General features: G+C 34.8%; 1 protein-coding gene across 5 annotated transcripts in view; it reads right to left on the reverse strand.

Annotated features, from left to right (window-relative positions):
- LOC139475104 (cGMP-inhibited 3',5'-cyclic phosphodiesterase 3A-like) overlaps positions 1 to 6,145 on the reverse strand; it is a 201,803-nt gene that overhangs the window by 34,729 nt on the left and 160,929 nt on the right. The gene's annotated exons all lie outside the window — the stretch shown is intronic.

The following is a 6,145-nucleotide window of genomic DNA, read 5'->3' on the forward strand; positions in this document are numbered from 1 at the left end:
GTTTTGTTTTGTTTGTTTGTTGTTTAACGCTGCACTCAGCAATATTCCAGCTATATGGCGGCGGTTCAGTGTGACGTAGAGACAACCAACTCCACATCCTGAATAATCGGGACCATAATGGAAGTCTATTTTCAAATGGACTCATTACTTCTGCAACATGTTTGAAAGGAACTCTAGACATCAACACTTTCACTAGGTTCCCAAATTTTAGCTAAGTTCGAAAAACTCTTAGTTGATACATAAATATATTCATTTTTTTCCAATACATACACATAGGAATATGAAGAGGAAAGAGTGTAACTTTCGCGGTTTCTTTATGTGGTTGATGATAGATAGTATACTTTGTATATTAGGCCACAAAGCTTTCTGTGTCTCCAGCTTGACAGTGTGCAATGTGTGCGGTCCTCTAGATACTATCATATTTCACTACAATGCAGTGCATACTAAATTGAGACAGAACTGTTTTTTCATCCCAAGGCTGGACAAACGTTGAACTTGTTAATGGACGAGCCTACTTACACAATTCATAAAAATAAAAATAAAAACTTTTTCGCCTGAATAGACTTTTCTTTCTTGTCCCTTTTTTCTCTAGAACTCCAATTCTCAGAGCGTGTTTGGGGGATATTATCTCTAAATCCACCCTGTCAGGAAATAATTTTGTATTCGGCCTCCTGTCTCTGGATACATTAATAAAAGAAAATCTGCAAAACATGAAACTTAATTGATTATAAGTTTGACAAATAATGAGAGAGTCATGGTAACAGATATATATATATATATATATGTATAAACTTTTACTCCTTCGTACAGCAAACCTATAAATACCCTAAAGATCCACATTACATAACATACAAACTTTGTTTGTGTGGATGTGTTACCTTCACATCAACAACGTGAACAAATTAAAATAATGCATAAACTGTATCAAAATAATCATATTATCCACACAACTAATTAAGGCTGATGGCTAGGAGACTTTAGTTGAAAATCTAAACGATTTTAATGACGTGATTACAGTAATAATATAAGATTATGGCAATGATGTAATGGAGGGATGATATTTGCAGGAATTTTAGACAGTTATGTGTGAATAGCTGATGTCAACAACCTAGTGCTACAGATCAGGAATGATGCTGAACAAAATGTATCTGGAATAATGATATTTCCCACAGAAACATGCATAAAACTGGTATATTCACACTGCTATAAAACATTCTGAAAAGTGAGATAGATGATAACATAACAATGCCGCTATTAGAGCAGAAAACACTTCCTGGCACAACGCCTTCTTCACAGGTAGACAACCCTAATCAATGACAAGCTGTGAAACGGATTAACTATTCATATGAGGGGAAAACATCCTCACCATAAGTGGGCTGTCAACCGCATTGTGGAACAAGCATCTAGAGCTTCAAGGGAAAACCCCAAATACAGAGATGTCCATATGTCACATAAGTATTACTCCATGTAACTGCCTCGTTCCAGTAGCATACATCAATATATATCGTGATTTGAACCCTCACATCATAAATGCAGATGAGTTGGTATATCTTGATTTGAACCCTCACAGTACAAATGCAGATGAGTTGGTATATCTTGATTTGAACCCTCACATCAAATGCAGATGAGTTGGTATATCTTGATTTGAAACCTCACATCAAATGCAGATGAGTTGGTATATCTTGATTTGAAACCTCACATCAAATGCAGATGAGTTGGTATATCTTGATTTGAACCCTCACATCATAAATGCAGATGAGTTGGTATATCTTGATTTGAACCCTCACATCATAAATGCACATGAGGTCATGTCTCATACAACTTAGTTCATATTTATTATCAAGGTGATGTATTATACAGTTTAGTTGATACGTATTGATAGAACCTTGTCATATGAGTTGATATGTTTTGACACCTCAATTGTTGATGGTCTGACAATGTTTCTGGTAATGAGATTCTAATGAACTCAACTAATGTCTTTTTAATTACCAATTTAGAAAGAGTTTATCCTCAGCTTCATGTTGCTAATTAAATGCAATTTTTTGGCTTAGATATTAATGACACATCATCTAGGATACTAACTGAAAAATAACAAAAAAATAAGAGTAAAATTAGGATAATGAAAAAAGTAAATCTAGTGCGACGACAGATTATATTCTTCTGAGATAATCATCAACCAACTAACACCGATGAATCCCTAGTGATGACGTTCTTTTTATCGTCAATTCTCAATCTTGAGACCAATACACGCACCTTACCTCTGACATTCAGCCAGTTTTCAGCTGAAGAACCCTGTAATAAATTCAAGGCGATTGAGGTAACGGTACATTAAAGACGTCATTAATTGTGGCATCACCATGGGGTCTAATATTGTACTGTGATAACACTTGACCGATTCCAGTAATCACTGCCAAGTATAGAGCTGGCCCACTTCAATATTCCTCTATCCAGATTCTTGTTGCAAATTATTTATAGTACAGAGAGGTCACCACATTGACAGTCATATTCTCTATGTGCAACTTTAGCAATAGAAACATTATGAACCATACAATGCCAGATACAACCGTCTCTGACCTGGAGATCAGCTATTCATGTTAGTCATGGTATATATCGGCTGAGGTCAAATCAGAAGACGTATAAGATAATCATCAAGGAATACTAAAGGCTGGAAGAACTAGTACAACATGTGGCCTTAGTATACTAAGGAAATCCCTTTGAGCACACATCTGATGTACATCATGATTCACCATATCTCCAAACAAACAATTTATTCATATCAAGTTAAATACCCTTTTTATGTTACGCAAAGGCTGAACCGTTTATTAAAGTACCACTCAATGGCTATCTTGAAATTAGTGAAATGACATATCATGTCACGAGGACTAGTCTCGCCTATAATTGAAGAAACAACTCTTGCATTCATTAATACTTCTAAAGGCCATTTTCTCATTTAGTTATCATAATGAAATGTCGGCGTCTTCAGAACCTCATTCTTATCCATTTTATCACCAATGGATTCAAAGAAAACAAATTTGACACATTGATACAGCAAACAACAGAAGGCCAAATGCAAACAAATTTCAGCAATCTATCATGGTTTTCTTACTCTTTGATTTTCCACAATAAATTGTCATTAAACTCTTTGCTATTCAAACACCCCCCTTGCCAAAGCTGGTGTCACTAATTGAATGAAATCAGAGATCACACCATCTTACCTATATGAAAAGAATTCACAGCTACTTTAGAAGACAAAAATGTTCTCAGATATATAGCGGTTAATATTTCAAATGGTTACATTGCACCACAAAGGTTGTCCTTGAAGGCAGTATTGATAGCAAACATTACCTGGAGCTTGCTTAGTAGGTCTGGGTGTACATTTCAAACACGTCAATCAAGTGGTATAGGAACCTGGTCAGGCAACATGGTTTCTTGGCAGAAGTCCTTGATTGGTTGTCCAACCATAACCTAATTACCCAACCAGTTTTAACTGCTAAACGAGGAATCAGTTTAGAGCACTGAAATGTACTGCCTTGTCACACTTGTTGGCTGGATTGTCAATACCCTCCATTGTGAGGGTCTATTCCCTTCTTAAATTTCTTCTTGAATCTTAATAATAATTGTACTTGACACTGTACTTAACATTGTCCTTAATATTGTACTTACATTGTACTTAACACTGACTTAACATTGTACTTACATTGTACTTAACACTGACTTAACATTGTACTTAACATTGTACTTACCATTGTACTTAACACTGACTTAACATTGTACATAATATTGTACTTACATTGTACTTAACACTGACTTAACATTGTACTTAACACTGACTTAACATTGTACTTAACACTGACTTAACATTGTACTTAACATTGTACTTAACACTGACTTAACATTGTACTTAACACTGACTTAACATTGTACTTAATATTGTACTTACATTGTACTTAACACTGACTTAACATTGTACTTAACATTGTACTTAACACTGACTTAACATTGTACTTAACACTGACTTAACATTGTACTTAACACTGACTTAACATTGTACTTAACACTGACTTAACATTGTACTTACATTGTTCTTAACACTGACTTAACATTGTACTTACCATTGTACTTAACACTGACTTAACATTGTACTTAACATTGTACTTAACATTGTACTTACCATTGTACTTAACACTGACTTAACATTGTACTTAACATTGTACTTACCATTGTACTTAACATTGTACTTAACATTGTACTTACCATAGTACTTAACACTGTACTTACATTGTATTTAACATTGTACTTAACATTGTACTTAACATTGTACTTACCATTGTACTTACCATTGTACTTAACACTGACTTAACATTGTACTTAACATTGTACTTACCATTGTACTTAACACTGACTTAACATTGTACTTACATTGTACTTACATTGTACTTAACACTGACCTAACATTGTACTTAACATTGTACTTAACACTGACTTAACATTGTACTTAACACTGACTTAACATTGTACTTAACATTGTACTTACCATAGTACTTAACACTGTACTTACATTGTACTTAACATTGTACTTACATTGTACTTAACATTGTACTTAACATTGTATTTAACACTGTACTTACATTGTACTTAACACTGTACTTAACATTGTATTTACATTGTATTAACATTGTACTTCATCCAGGCCATAAAACTTTAAAGTCACATTCTCCATTCATCTATCACTGGTCATATTTATATACTGTATTAAGTGCCCTGCTATAATAAGTACCAACCTTTAGGTCAATATTAAGTGATTTCTACAAGCACCTGTTCAAAGACCAAAACTTAACATGGCAGTCCATATTTGTGTGTGCATATAACACATTCTTTACAGACAGTGGCAGCACAGAACGGGTATATTGCCCGAGAAACTATTATTAATTTTTTTTTAGTTTCACCCATGTTTGAACTATGTTTCTTCACTACCGCTTAATCTCTGAATCCCCTTTGTCAGTTTTTTGAGTGGCCAGGGCACTTATTACAGCAATAGGTCACACTGCAAGATGTTGTCAAGGTGATTCTCAGGGGACGGAAAGATGAAGCTGTTCTGAACATTTGACATTTGTGTTGGCATCGTCACATACATGTCTGACCATTTCGCAGGTCATGTTACTTGAATGTCACAGAAACACCTTCAGGGCAAATGTTGCCGTACATGTCACAAAATTTTAAAAACAGTAAAAACATATTCCACTATTTTGAGCTTTCCTGGAATCGGAGAAGAACCTATTTCAATGGCCTGATCTCAAGAACATTAATCCTTCCTATGTCTTACTTCTCCCAGTAGGATTTAGCAAGTGTCCCTGTTCGAAATAGGAGTGAATATAATCCTCTCAGTTGACATTTACTTTCTTGATCAACAATTTTTTATTAAATTTGACTGAAAAACAGGATATAAGTATAATGTGACATACATAAAATTGGGATGGTTAGCACCAAACTTGGAGATGACCTTGACATTCAGAATCTCAAAGTTACTTTGACTTAATCTTAACCAGTTCAGTCAATTTTACATTTTCAATTCACTGCTGGTGGTACAGTGAACTACGTTTATAACGAACTGACCGATATAACGAACTTATTTATTAGTCCCAGCCATTTGTTGTATATGTGCTGTATATATTCTTATAATGAACTACGGTTATTACAAACTAAAATTAGTGGTCACTTTGAGTTGGTTTTAGCCGTAGTTTACTGTACACGAGTATATATTGAAATGGTTGTTTCATTTCACACTAAGTCTTAATGCTACAGTGTACAGCAGCATCACATTTAGGCTGTTTCTTATTAAGGAAACATTTTCTGGTTTTCTGAGTTTCTTGTACTTACACAGGCTAGGCCATTCATAATTAGTCTGAATACATATTGAGTAGAGTTGTCAAAGTCATTACACTGGAACAGATAGTTGTATTTATCAGCAATAGCAGATGAGTGAGTGAGTGAGTTTGGTTTTATGCCGCTTTTAGCAATATTCCAGCAATATCACGGCAGGGGACACTAGAAATGGGCTTCACACATTGTACCCATGTCAGGAATCGAACCCAGGTCTTCGGCGTGACAAGTGAACACTTTAACCCAAGGCTACCCGACCGCCCAA

The sequence above is a fragment of the Haliotis cracherodii genome, unplaced genomic scaffold, assembly GCF_022045235.1.
Source record: "Haliotis cracherodii isolate W230 unplaced genomic scaffold, xgHalCrac1.p SCAF_3, whole genome shotgun sequence".
Lineage (NCBI taxonomy): Eukaryota > Metazoa > Mollusca > Gastropoda > Lepetellida > Haliotidae > Haliotis > Haliotis cracherodii.